The 14,603-nt window shown below is 39.7% G+C and overlaps 1 protein-coding gene across 3 annotated transcripts in view; it reads left to right on the forward strand.

Moving 5' to 3' along the window:
• Positions 1-1,938: 1,938 nt before the first annotated feature.
• Positions 1,939-14,603, forward strand: part of S1P (membrane-bound transcription factor site-1 protease) — a 181,533-nt gene continuing 168,868 nt past the window's right edge. For 2 of the 3 annotated variants that reach the window (XR_006773386.2, XM_045749653.2), the window contains exon 1: positions 1,939-2,014. The gene's annotated coding sequence lies outside the window, so the exon portion shown is untranslated. Of the gene's footprint in view, positions 2,015-4,207; positions 4,340-14,603 lie in introns of those variants that run through there. The other variant, XM_069302196.1, reaches the window with a different exon arrangement.

The raw sequence follows: 14,603 nt of genomic DNA on the forward strand, positions 1-14,603 counted from the left end.
ATGTGTGGCTCTTCTTGCATGATAGTATGATGACAGATTAGATTGCTGGTGTCGATTTCACTTTGCATCAGATCTACAAAGTTTATGGACCTTATTTGTGGCACCCCTTTCACCACATTTCTCCAGTCAGATTCATTTCCGCTTATTTTTATCTGAATTTACCTGAGGTCCAATAATACTAGTAGCCTCGATAAGGACAGGAAGATGGAGGCTTGTCAAAGGTCCCCCATTTGCCCTGATGATCTTTTCCAGCTGTATTTAAAGCTGTATGTAAAACCCAGCAGAGTTTTGGCGTTAATGGTTTCGGCGGGTAGGCAGTTCCACAGGTTTACAACCCTATGGATTTACGATACGATACGAAATTTACGAACAAAACATTACGAAATGTTTCCACTCATTTTCTTTGTTTTAACTATCGTTTTATTCACCCACCGTCACCCGCTGCTGTTACTGGCCGCCCACCCACCGTCACCCGCTGCTGTTACTGGCCGCCCACCCACCGTCACCCGCTGCTGTTACTGGCCGCCCACCCACCGTCACCCGCTGCTGTTACTGGCCGCCCACCCACCGTCACCCGCTGCTGTTACTGGCCGCCCACCCACCGTCACCCGCTGCTGTTACTGGCCGCCCACCCACCGTCACCCGCTGCTGTTACTCGCCCCCACCCACCTTATCATATGACCCTTTGTTTTCTTTGTTTTAACCATTGTTTTATTCATTCTAGTATTCTACTATTTATTGCATGTGCCTGTAATTTCCTTGATAGTCTTTTAAATAGTACCTCATCATGAGCTTTAGTAAAGTCCGTGTGTACTACATCTATATTACCGGAAGTCCTTTGTCTGAGTAGCTTGTTACAGTTTACAAAAAATGTGAGCAGGTTTGTAAGGCAGGATCTGTTTTTAATAAACCCATGTTGCGTTGATTTTACAAGATTGTTTGCTGTGAGGTGGTGAATGATTCCCTTCCTTAGGATTCTCTCCATGGGCTTGCAGATTTGTGATGTCAAGCTGATCGGACAGTAGTTTTCTTCTGAGCTCTTGTTGCTATTTTATGGTAGGTGGCTGCAGGTAATGAATCTTCCTATGGTGAACATTCCATTTGTAAACTATATGAGCAAGAGCTGGGACATACTCTCCAACACGATATTTGTGAATTCCCAGTTATCAATTAAATTTAAAGTAAATACTGTAGTATGAGATACTTTGATCGCTGTAACTACTCATTCACTCACGAATATTTGCAAGATAGTCTTGTGTTTTATCTAGACTTTGCTAGTGCAGGCTATAGAAGACCAGACTTGTATCTCTAGGCTAACGATTAACCCACAAGAAATGCCTAACTCCCTGCCCAGGGTATGTACGGAAAGGTGCCCAAACGTCTCCGTCCTGCGCGGGAGGACCCTTTCGGTTGTGAATTAATTATGCTGGCAACTGCGCGATTCAAGACTTACTAAACAACGATTAAAATGGTAAAAAATAATTGTTTTCTGTTTAGTTACCAAAATGCTAGGTACAGAATGACAAGTAAAACTTATAAGTGGAAACATTCCGTTATAATGAACTTTGGCTCACCGTAAAACAGACGTAATACGGCAAGAAAAATACTTTAAAGCTTATGTTATTCGTCTTATAAAAATGGTGGACTAGAGGTCAGTTGTACGGTATAATAATAATAAAGATGAGATGAGTGCGAATTGCGGCCTAACAGTACTTAGTGCGAGGGTCACGCCGCCTGCACCAAGGTTTGTTGACACGAGTGCCTCCGTTTTCTCTCACTCGGGAGAACATAAGCGATACAACACGCTGCCACATACAAGGATCCGATTCCTTAGTCTGCATTCATAAACAATAGGATAATATGATCCTAAAGCACGTAGTCACGATACGATCGTTTTCTGTTATTTAAAGGGGAAATGTAGGTAAAATATACCACTAGCAAATGTTTATTTCTGTTACGATGCAAAGCAAAACATTGAGACGTCTGTGCAGATGAGGCAAGTGGTTCACAATCGGTGAGTGTAGATGCAATTTGTTGCCTACAAGATACTAAAAGTAACTACGTCTTGTGTGTTTTACTAAGCATGAAGGCTGAAGTTAAATGTTTATTATCAGTCACGAGAAAGAAGTACTGGTGAAAGATTTGGGTTCATATATAATTATCAGCAATTTCCTGAAGCTTGAGGCCGAGATGACCTTACAAGGAATGAGGCAGCCGACCTAAAGGCCTATGTTATCAATTAGTATTTTATATGAAGCTTTGGAAGTTTTAATATTTAATCTTGTACCTGAGACAGTAATTAATTGAAATAAAATATACTGATAATGTAATGTCTTGGTACATTATTGACTGTGGAGGGGCTCAATTTTCTTTGTAGGTTTACAGTAATAAATAAGAAATAAACACTTGATAACCTATGCTTGTCTGAGTGAGTACTGGGCTACTCACCCCAGTAAGGTAATCCATCACTTGGGCTCTCCTTCACTCATGCTATTCAGGCATGCATTTTATAAGATGATTAAAAAGATAGAGGCTCATGGTGTTGGGGGTGCTATATTAAGTTGGATTAGGGCATGGCTATACCAAAGGAAACAGAGTTAGTATAAATGATATAAACAGTTAGTTAGTATAAATGGAGTTAAGTCAGAGTTGGAAAAAGTTGTAAATGGAGTGCCTCAAGGCTCTGTCCTGGGACTTCTATTGTTTATAATACATATTAATGATTTAGATTCAGGTTTGAGTAGCAACCCATGCTTGAAACAATCGAGGGACCCCACCTCCACAATGTTACGCGGCAATTGGTTCCACAAATCAACAACCCTGTTACTGAACCAGTATTTAGGAAAGACTTGGGTAAATACTGGTTCAGTAACAGGGTTGTTGATTTGTGGAACCAATTGCCGCGTAACATTGTGGAGGTGGGGTCCCTCGATTGTTTCAAGCATGGGTTGGACAAGTATATGAGTGGGATTGGGTGGTTATAGAATAGGAGCTGCCTCGTATGGGCCAATAGGCCTTCTGCAGTTACCTTTGTTCTTATGTTCTTATGTTCTTAACATTTGCAAATTTGCCGATGATACAAAAATCGGTAGGGAAATAAACACGGAAGAAGACTTGCTGTCACTTCAAGTCTATCTAAGGTTTTGAAATAGTCAGAAGATTGGCAGATGCAGTTTAATGCTGATAAATGTAAAGTTTTGAGGCTAGGTAATGATAATAGAGCTACAAAATGCGAGCTAGATGGTGTTGAGATTGCGAAGTCGGATTGTGAAAGGGATCTGGGAGTTATGATTAGTAAGAATTTAAAACCAAAAGATCAATGCATGAATGTTCGTAATAAGGCAAATAGGACACTGGGATTTATTAATCGAAGCGTTAATAACAAAACACCTGGTGTTATTCTTCAGCTATATCTTGCTCTGGTTAGGCGCCATTTAGATTATGCAGTTCAGTTTTGGTCGCCGTACTATAGAATGGATATAAATTCACTTGAACGTGTCCAGCATAGGATGACTAAGCTAATTCCCCAAATTAGAAATCTTTAATATGAAGAAAGATTAACAAAGCTTAAATTGCATTCACTGGAAAGGCGAAGAGTTAGGGGTGACAGGATAAAGATTTTCAAGTGGATGAACGGGGATAACAAAGAGGATATTAATAGGGTATTAAAAGTATCAACACAAGACAGAACACGAAACAATGGGTATAAATTGGATAAGTTTAGATTTAAGAAAGACTTGGGTAAATACTGGTACGGTAACAGGATTGTTGATTTGTGGAACCAATTACCGCATAACGTGGTGAAGGTAGGATCCCTTGATTGTTTCAAGCGTGGGTTAGACATGTATATGAGTGGGATTGGGTGGTTATAAATAGGAGCTGCCTCGTATGGTCCAATAGGCCGCCTGCAGTTAACTTTGTTCTTATGTTTTTATACAAATATACAATACCTATTATTCATATATTATCATAGCAATATGGAAGTTGTAGTGAAGGACCTGGTGACTCTAGTGGGAGCCCTGAGGACAGAGTTGGACTCTCTGCGGGAGGAGGTGCGTCAGCTTAAAAAACAACGAGAAGTAACGAAGGAGGAGACCAGCAGTAAAGGGACCTCGTCTTGGAGAGTTGCGAAAGACAGGGGCCTTAAGAAGACTTTGATAAAGCCGCCTTCAAACGCCATAGCAACTTCAAATTCATTTGACGTTTTGGAGGACGAGTGCTGTGGAGAGACTGTGGATCGCGCAAAAGGGAAAGCAACGAAGAGAAAGGAAGCGCAGGCCCCTCAGAAAGTAAAGGAAGTACCTAAGCAAACATTAGTTGTGGGAGATTCCCAGATAAGGTATTTGGATAGAACGTTTTGTGCTAGAGATAGGGGGAACAGGTTAAGGGTTTGCTATCCCGGAGCTGGCATTGGTGATATTATAAACAACATGAATGATATTATGGCTGGTAATGGGAACAATCCCATTATTTGCATTAGCGTGGGAGGAAATGATGTTGGTCGAGTCAGGAGTGAGGAACTGATTCAGAGGTATAAAACAGCCATAGAGTTAGTTAGGAGCAAGGGAGGAATCCCGATCATATGTGGCATTCTTCCAAGAAAGGGAGTGGGAAATGAATGGATATCGAGGGCACTTGGTGTCAATTGCCGGCTGGAAAGATATTGCAAATCAAATGCAATATCTTTCATAGACAACTGGGAACACTTCTATGGAAGAAATGAAATGTATGCTCGTGATGGGGTGCATCTATCGAGAGCTGGGGTTGTTGCTGTTGCGAACTCGCTAGAAGAAGTGGTTAGAGGGGTTTGTTTGGGTTTAAACTGTTAGTAGATAGAGGTATGGGAATTGATTTGGAGGAAGGAGGTAATAAAAGTATGTGTTTGTGGGAGAAAGGAATTGGCAAAACGATCAGGGAAAGAGAAGGTCCGCAAAATAACAATTCACTTAGGGTATATTACACTAACAGTAGAAGTCTAAGAAATAAAATTAACGAATTAAATGCTCTTGTCTGCACAGAAAAAATAGATATTATTGCACTTACCGAAACGTGGATGAATGTAGAAAATAGAGAACTATTAGCTGAATATCAAATATATGGATTTAAACTATTTCACACAGATAGATATATTAGACGAGGAGGTGGAGTAGCCATATATGTTAGGGACAATTTGAAATGTAGTCTCAAAGAGGGAATCAAAACAGAGCCACACACACAAACTATTTGGATTGAATTAAACGAAAAAGCTAATAATATTATAATAGGAGTAATATATAGGCCACCAAATTTAGACAGAATGGAAGCAAAGCATCTATGGGATGAAATATCTAGAGCATCTAGATCTAACAGTATTTATGTCATGGGTGACTTTAATTTTAGCGGAATAAACTGGTTGAACAAAACAGGGAATAGTGAAGCAGAAGATTTTCTAGAATTAATTGACGATTGCTTTCTTACGCAACACATTAAGGAACCAACACGGGAAAATAATATTTTAGATTTAGTGTTAACTAACAGGGAAACGCAAATTAATGACATCGTAATAGGGAGTGAGCTAGGGAGCAGTGATCACAAAGAAATCAGATTTAGCATAGAATGGAATAGACCAGTAGGAGAAAATTCTGTTAAAGTGCCAGATTTTCGAAAAGCTGATTTTAATAGCCTAAGAAATTTTTTGGGTCAAATTGATTGGAAAGGCTTGGGTATGGGGTGTGGGCCGGTCTTGGAGCGAGACATGAACCCAGCGATAGGTGACTTAAATGGGGATTTCGATGTGGATTCAATATATAACTTATTTAAGAATAATCTAAACAAAGCACAGGAACGTAGTATACCATACAAATTGAATAGATCGTATACTAATGACCCAAAGTGGATAACAAAGAATTTGAAGAACCTTATAGGTAAAAAGAGAGCTTGGTACAAAAGGATTAAAAATGGGGAGGTCACTTTAGAACAGGAATTCGTACAACTGGTTAGAAATGTTAAAAAAGAGATAAGGAAAGCAAAAAGAAACTATGAAGTTCGCATAGCAGGGCAAGCAAAGACAAATCCTAAAGGGTTTTTTCAGTTATATCGTACTAAGACTAGGGAAAGGATAGGTCCATTAAAAACTGAGACAGGTCAAATAACAGATAGTGATGAAGAGATGAGTAGTATTTTTAATAAATATTTTGTATCTGTATTTACTAAAGAGGAACTTAACAATATGCCTTCAGCCGAACAAGTCTATGTGGGTGGGGACGAGGACAGGTTGACGAGTTTAGCAGTTACCAGGGAGGATGTTCTTAAACAAATAGTAAAACTCAAACCAAACAAATCCCCAGGGCCGGATGAAGTGTTTGCTAGGGTGCTTAAAGAATGCAAAGAGGAGCTTTGTGACCCACTGTCAACCATATTTAATAAATCAATAGAGTCAGGCAGAGTGCCAGAGTTTTGGAAAGTTGCTAATGTGATACCAGTTTTTAAGAAAGGAGATAGATCACTTGCGTCTAACTATCGACCAATTAGCCTAACGTCTATTGTGGGAAAGTTACTCGAATCTATAATAGCAAATAAAATTCGTCTTCATCTTGAAAAACATAAATTAATAATTGAGTCGCAACATGGTTTTATAAATGGCCGTTCATGTTTAACAAATTTGTTATCTTTTTATTCTAGCATTGTTGAGGCAGTTGATAGTGGTAAGGATTGCGATGTTGTATACCTTGACTTTAGCAAAGCTTTTGATACAGTGCCACATGAAAGACTGATTAAAAAAATAGAGTCTCATGGTATTGGGGGTGCTATATTAAGCTGGATTAGGGCATGGCTATACCAAAGGAAACAGAGAGTTAGTATAAATGGAATCAAGTCAGAGTGGGAAAATGTTGTAAGTGGAGTGCCTCAAGGCTCTGTCCTGGGACCTCTGTTGTTTATAATATATATAAATGATTTAGATTCAGGTTTGAGTAGCAACATTTGCAAATTTGCCGATGATACGAAAATCGGTAGGGAAATTAATTCGGAGGAGGACTCACTATCACTTCAAGTTGATCTAGATAGGGTTTTGAAATGGTCAAAGGATTGGCAGATGCAGTTTAATGCTGATAAATGTAAAGTTCTGAGGTTAGGTAATGATGATAGAGTTACAAGATACGAGCTAGATGGTGTTGTGATTGCGAAGTCGGATTGCGAAAGGGATCTGGGAGTTATGATTAGTAAGAATTTAAAACAAAAGGATCAATGCATAAATGTTCGTAATAAGGCAAATCGGACACTTGGATTTATTAATCGCAGCGTTAGTAACAAGACACCTGGTGTGGTTCTCAAGCTATATCTTGCTCTAGTTAGGCCCCATTTAGATTATGCAGTTCAGTTTTGGTCGCCATATTATAGAATGGATATAAATTCACTTGAACGTGTCCAGCGTAGGATGACTAAGTTAATTCCCCAAATTAGAAATCTTTCATATGAAGAAAGATTAACAAAGCTTAAGTTGCATTCACTGGAAAGGCGAAGAGTTAGGGGTGACATGATAGAGGTTTACAAGTGGATGAATGGACATAACCGGGGGGATATTAATAGGGTATTAAAAGTATCAACACAGGACAGAACACGAAACAATGGATATAAATTGGATAAGTTTAGATTTAGGAAAGACTTGGGTAAATACTGGTTCAGTAACAGGGTTGTTGATTTGTGGAACCAATTGCCGCGTAACATTGTGGAGGTGGGGTCCCTCGATTGTTTCAAGCACGGGTTGGACAAGTATATGAGTGGGATTGGGTGGTTATAGAATAGGAGCTGCCTCGTATGGGCCAATAGGCCTTCTGCAGTTACCTTTGTTCTTATGTTCTTATGTTCTTATTATTGTAGTGTACTTATATTTCCAATTCTAGAGTCTATTTACTTCAAAATAATATAAAGTTCTATTAGTGCAACTGTAATATACAATTTCAAAATTAATTGTTAATTAAACTTTTATCATTCTTTAAATTAAACATTATTTTAAAGTACATGGCTTAAGTCAATAGCATTAATGCTAAGACTTGCACAGAGTATATATAAAAGTGTAGCTTACATCTCACAGGTGGTGGGCACGCACAAAACGTACACTTTAAACAAAAAACTAGACACCCTTGACATTTAGCACAAAGGTCTTTAATGAACTTTCTATTGAATTTATTAATTTTTGTAAATTTGTTATCATTTAAGTTAAGCAAGATGGAAAACCATCATTAAGTAACATGGTTAACATTATTAATATCAGCAAGGATAAACAAAGGGGAATTTAAAAAAAAGTAACGAACTTAACATACCGCAGAATAAAGTTGGTAAAATTCAAAGGCTTAATGGGGTAAATACTTAATAATAAACAAGAGTAAGGTAAAATATGACCTGAATAACAATTTATTCAAAATAAATATATGAATTAGATGACAAATAATGATGAAAGGCATACATTTTTAGTAAATAAAATTAGAAGTTTATTACACAATGTTAGATTTTTTTTTGTTTTTTGTAAATGGTTAGGAGACATTTGAGAGTTATTCCATAATTTGGGACCTTGGATATGCATAGCATTTCTGCTGTGGTTAAATCTCAATTTGTGAATATAAAAAAAATATGCAAACATGTTCATATACGTAATTCTGTATTCCTTCTGGTAGATTGTTTATGTAGACGAACATTACTGGTGCAAGAATTGAACCCTGTGGTACTGCGCTAGCAACACTCCTCCAGTCAGATACATTGTCTCTGATTACTGCCCTCATCTATTAGTCAGTTAGAACATTTTACATTGTCTCTGATTACTGCCCTCATCTATTAGTCAGTTAGAACATTTTTCATCCATGTCAGAAGTCTCCCTGTCACCCCTCCACCTGTCTCAGGTGGTTGAGCAGTTGTTCAGAGCCTGACCTTTGCCTGTCTCATCTTTCTCATGCTCAGGTTTCTCTGGAAAGACCCTATTCTGCCTCTCCTGAGACTAGTGAGTTCAGACACATTTTGCCCTTCATTGGCTCTTGCTTTGCCGACTTCCCCTTTTGGGGTTATCAGAGTATACAGTGGTTCCGTCACACCATCCTCACCTGTCACGTGATGTAATTATGGCCACCTCAACTCTGTGGTGGGGGTTTCATGACCATGGAACACCAGGCTGCCCAGGGTCAGTAGTCGGGTCTGTTCCTTTGGGCACATAGGATAGTGCACAAGTTGGCAGCTGTATCGCATGCTTTGAGGAGGATTCCCCTTCCTCTGGGCTATAGCTCTATTCCCATGCCTCCTTACCTGGTTGGTTGATTCCTGGTTGATGGGGTTCTGGGAGTTCTTCTACTCCCTATGCCCGGCCCGAGGCCAGGCTTGATTTGTGAGAGTTTGGTCCACCAGGCTGTTGCTTGCAGCGGCCCACAGGCCCACATATCCACCACAGCCCGGTTGGTCTGGCACTACTTGGAGAAAATGAGCTAGTTTTATCTTGAAGATGTCCACGGTTGTTCTGGCAATATTTCTTATGCTCGCTGGGAGGATGTTGAACAACCGTGGACCTCTGATGTTTATAAAATGTTCTCTGATTGTGCCTATGGTACCCCTGCTCTTCACTGATTCTATTCTGCATTTTCTTCTATATCGTTCACTTCAGTACTTTATATTGTTATTTTACTGTGTAGATTTGGTACTTGGCCCTGCAGGATTGCATATTATTTGATACCTCTCTCGTCTTCTTTCTAGTGAGTACATTTCGAGAGCTTTGAGACGATCCCAATAATCTAGGTGCTTTATTGTGTCTATGTATGCCGTATATGTTCTCTGTATTCCCTCTATTTCAGCAATCTTTTCCCCCTCTGAAAGGGGGGGGGGGAAATGAGTACTGAGCAGTACTCAAGATGGGACAGTACAAGTGATTTGTATAGTACTGTACAACCATTGTGAAGGGATCCCTGGATTTGAAAGTTCTTGTAATCCATCTGATCATTTTTCTGGCTGAATCAATATTTGCTTGGTTATGCTCCCTAAACATTAGGTCGTCAGACATCATTATTCCCAAATCCGTTACATGTTGCTTTCCTACTATGGGCACATTTGATTATGTTTTGTACCCTGTATTATGTTTAAGGTCCTCATTTTTACCATACTTGAGTACCTGGAATTTATCACTGTTAAACATCATGTTATTTTCTGTTGCCCAGTCAAAAATCTTATTAACACTTTCGCACTCTCGGCGCTCAAAAAAAAACAATACCCCAGATGCTTTCGGCACTTCGCGCGCCTACGCGGTAAGACCGAAAAAGTGTACACTCTTTTGACTGTCCTGACAATAATTGAAGGCGCACGTATTTAAATTTGGTATTACTGTGTTCGCAATGAAATTGTCTATAAGAACATACCTATAAAATGCCGCCCAAGCGTAAGGAGTATCAACACCAAATAAAAAAACTATGCAGATCACTCGCCGAGAGCGCCAAACAGCAACAAAATGTTTCCACTCTCTTAATGGTTGCGAAGCCTACAGTTGTCCTACATCGCTAATTTAGTTAGTAGTTTAGTAGTTATCCATATACAAATGATAACCCTTGTTGACTAGGGGCGCCATCAACCCCATCACGGTTTCCACTGTCGTTTTTCCAATTCCACAATACACATCAAATTTATATATGTAGCCTGATTTCCCTTCGGCCAACATATATAATTTTACACCATATTTATCAGGCTTGTTGGGATTGTAGACCTTGAAAGAGAGGCGGCCGCGCCATCCCATTGTACCCTCATCGAGACTCAATTCTTTTTTGGGGATACACTGTAAATACAGATTCAAATTTTTCTGAAAATTTTCAGTGAGGGAGAACGGGAATTTCATGGAGAAAAATCTGAGAGTATCCCCATCCATTTCGGTTAGAAAATGGAATTTATAGAAATATTTTTTCGATGGACTACAGGCGTAGTCTGTTATGCGGAATCGTAAGAAAAAACGGTGACGAGCTATGTCTAATCTAAAGTGCGAAAGTGTTAATATCTGAAGTTTTTCAATGTCTTCAGCTGAGGTAATTTTCATGCTGATTTTTGTGTCATCTGCAAAGGATTATACGAAGCTGTGGAAGCTGTGACTTGTATTTTTGTCTATATCTGATATGAGAATAAGGAAAAAACAGTGGTGCAAGGACTGTACCCTGAGGTACAGAGCTTTTAACTGCGCTTGAACTCGATTTTATATGATTGACTTACTCGTTGCGTCCTGTTTGACAGAAAACCGAGTATCCAGCGTCCTACTTTACTGGTTATTCCCATTGACCTCATTTTGCGTGCTATCACTCCATAGTCACATTTATCGAAAGCCTTTGTGAAGTCCGTGTATACCACATCAGCATTTTTTTTTTTCTTCTAATGCCTCAGTGACTTAGTAGTAGTGATCAAATACTGTAGCTGTGAGAGGCACGATCTTCCCGCTCGAAATCCATGTTAGGCTGGGTTGTGAAGGTCATTGGTCTCCATGAAATTGGTGACCTGACTCCTAATCACTCTCTCAAATACTCTTATAATCTGAGACGTTAGTGCAACTGATTTATAATTCTTTGCCAGTGCTTTGCTCCCTCCCTTGTGTAGAGGGGCTATGTCTGCTACTTTAAGTACATCTGGTATCTCCCCCGTGTCCGAGCTCTTCCTCCACACTATACTGAGTGCCTATGCCACCAGCACCTTGCATTTCTTTATAAATATTGAATTCCATGAATCTTGACCCAGAGCTGAGTGCATGAGCATGTTTTTAATTTCTCTTACAAAATCTAGTACGCTCGTGTTGATATTAGTTATATTTACAGGGGTTTGGATATCACACAAAGAAATTGTCTGGATCTTCTACTTTCATGTTGTTTATTGGAGTGCTAAACATGTCCTCATACAGTACTGCTTTTTTAGGATTTCACTAATTTCTTGGTCATCCTCCGTGTATGAACCTTCACTCGTACGAATAGGCCCACTACTGGCAGTGGTTTTTGCTTTTGATTTCGCGTATGTGAAGAAATATTTTGGATTTTTCTTTATTTCCTGAATTCCTTTCTGTTCTAACGGCCTTTCTTCAGTCTGATATGAGTGTTTCAATTTCCACTCAATTTCTTCAATCTCCCTATTTAAATTATTCCTTCTTTGACGGGAAAGTCGTGTCTGTTTAACCACTGTGATGAGCTGAGTTTATTTTGAAATTTCCCCTGTGCTCATGAAATCAAGTGTTCCCCAAAAATTCGTTTTTCTTTGTAAAATGATAAATTCCCTTCCCTGAACATGTCTATGTAAAAATAAATACTGTACCAAATTCCACTTACTTTGGCTGTGGGGACATGGATAAGGTGCGCTGTGACGTCATCAGGAGCTGGTCACCCGTGTGTGAAGCTCCCAGACACAGTCGTGCGGGCCATTCAAGCTCCGTGTGTTGCCACAAATATATTTTCAATTTGTTGTACGTATTTCCAATGCGGGTTGATTTGTTTTTTTTATCGTATATGATGCATATTTGTGTCCGTTACAATATGTATACAATAGAACGTTCATAATGTTCCATGGCACTGTGGTACATTGTTACGGCCCTCTCGGGACGCAACGGGGTTCTTACTCTGATGTTGTTAGAGGAAGATATATATCCGTTCCCAAGCCAGTACAGTATCCACTCATTTTAACGGCCTATATGGGGCTGAGCCCTCGTCGTTATTTCCGGAGCTCCGTTATTTCCGAAGTTAAGTCGGGTCGGGTAATTTTTCAAGTAACATTCAGGTAGGATATATTTTATACTGTATAACTAAAATTAAATAAAGTTCATTGTGTAATTGCATTCCAATTTAGTGCCACACCGACGATTAAGCCAGTTGTTGGTTGCTGCATGGATGATGTGTGAACACGATCTGATCAAGCCCAGATGGGTGGGAAAAATTGATTCATTCCTTTGTATTGCAAAATATTTCATGTATCAATCAGCAAGTTAATATTTTCTCAATAATATTTTAGAGATGTGTTTTGATTTACCCTGAACAGTGCAGGTAATGTATTTTTAATGTTACAACACAGGCTGTGGCGGCCATGCCATAACAATGGCGATCGAGCCTTGTCACTGAGAGCTAGCCAAGACGAAATATTTTGAGCTCACCTATTCTCTGCTGACGATAGAATATACATTTGCAGAGACTAATATGTAGCTTTTGTTGAAAAAAAACAATTAATATCTTGTAATACTATAATAAAATTGGTAAATTGACTTACTTTTAATGAAGCTGAAGATTACGAAGCTGTGAAGATTACGTCATCCTCTGCAGCGCTTGTTTTATATTGTTTATATTGTATACAGGGTACATACTGTATGTACACTTATTTTCAGGCATATTTTAAGAGTATCCTTCTGTTTCTTGATGTCACTTACTGTACTTTTCCCGATGTTAAACTCTGCTGCTGCTCGTGCATGAGAATATCCTTTATCAAGTTTTTTAATTAACTCCAGCTTCTGTGCAACCGTCAGGCGCTTCCTTTGGGTAACTTTTGGCATTTTTGTAAATTAAAAAGAAGATCACAATTACAGTACAGTAATATCCTTCACAATTGAAGCTAGCCGCGCGAGTTCACAGTAAACAATGGGAACACATGGCCCGCCGGAGTACATTCTAGGTCTGTGGGAAAAAAAATACCTAGTGCCTATACTATAAAAGGTATTTAATAAGAAAACAAAGACTTTTGCTTAATAAAAACTGTTTCAAAATATTTTATTAATAATAATTTACAATTTTCTTCATTAAAGTGAATCATTTTAAAAGAAAATTAAAATGTAATATATGACTCTGGACGATCCAGGTCGGTGGCCTGGTCGCCATGTGAGGGGACGCTGATGCCACAACAAACCCAATACCGACAGACCGTCGGTAATATCGACCGCAGACCGTCGGTAATATCGACCGCAGACCGGTATAGCAGGCTCCAGATAGCGGTCTCCCAAACCGGTCGTTAATACCGGCAGATCGGTATAAAAGAGGCCGTTAAATTGAGTGGATACTGTAGTGGCTATCAAGGGATGTGATCCGTGACGCAAGTAACTTAAAGGGGGAAGGGAAAGAAAGTTAAGAACTTAAGATTATAATTCACCGTCACCAAATAAATAAATAAGATATAAAAGAGTTCACAGGGGGAGGGGTATAAACACTTATTTACAGGGGAAATACACGGTAGTCTTCTGCTGAAGACTATGGATCCTCGCTCTTGGTGCCGAGTCCTCGGTGCTTCCGTGGCCACACAACGAATTCTCTGCGAAGTTGAGCCTACCCTGGCCACAGGTCAGCCAAAACACAGGTCCACTGGGGGCACCGCCGTGGAGGCCGTCAACCACACGTCCAGCTGGTCTGCTGGCAGGTTCTGAATCAGCCAAGCTGGTCAGGCCACTCCACGAACGATATAAGGGGAACGCCCTAGACAGGAGCCTCGTGTGACACCACAAATCACTCTCCTGTCCTCAGTACCCCAGTGGATGATCGTCTCCAACAGTCGGTCCCAGGTAAATCCTTTTACTGCCACTCCACTGGCAGGCTAACACACCACAGTGTTCTTCCGGGGGGACGACTTCACAATTGCTGCAGCAAAGTACAAGGTATGGAGAC

This window comes from Procambarus clarkii, chromosome 47 (genome assembly GCF_040958095.1).
Source record: "Procambarus clarkii isolate CNS0578487 chromosome 47, FALCON_Pclarkii_2.0, whole genome shotgun sequence".
NCBI classification, from domain to species: Eukaryota; Metazoa; Arthropoda; class Malacostraca; order Decapoda; family Cambaridae; genus Procambarus; species Procambarus clarkii.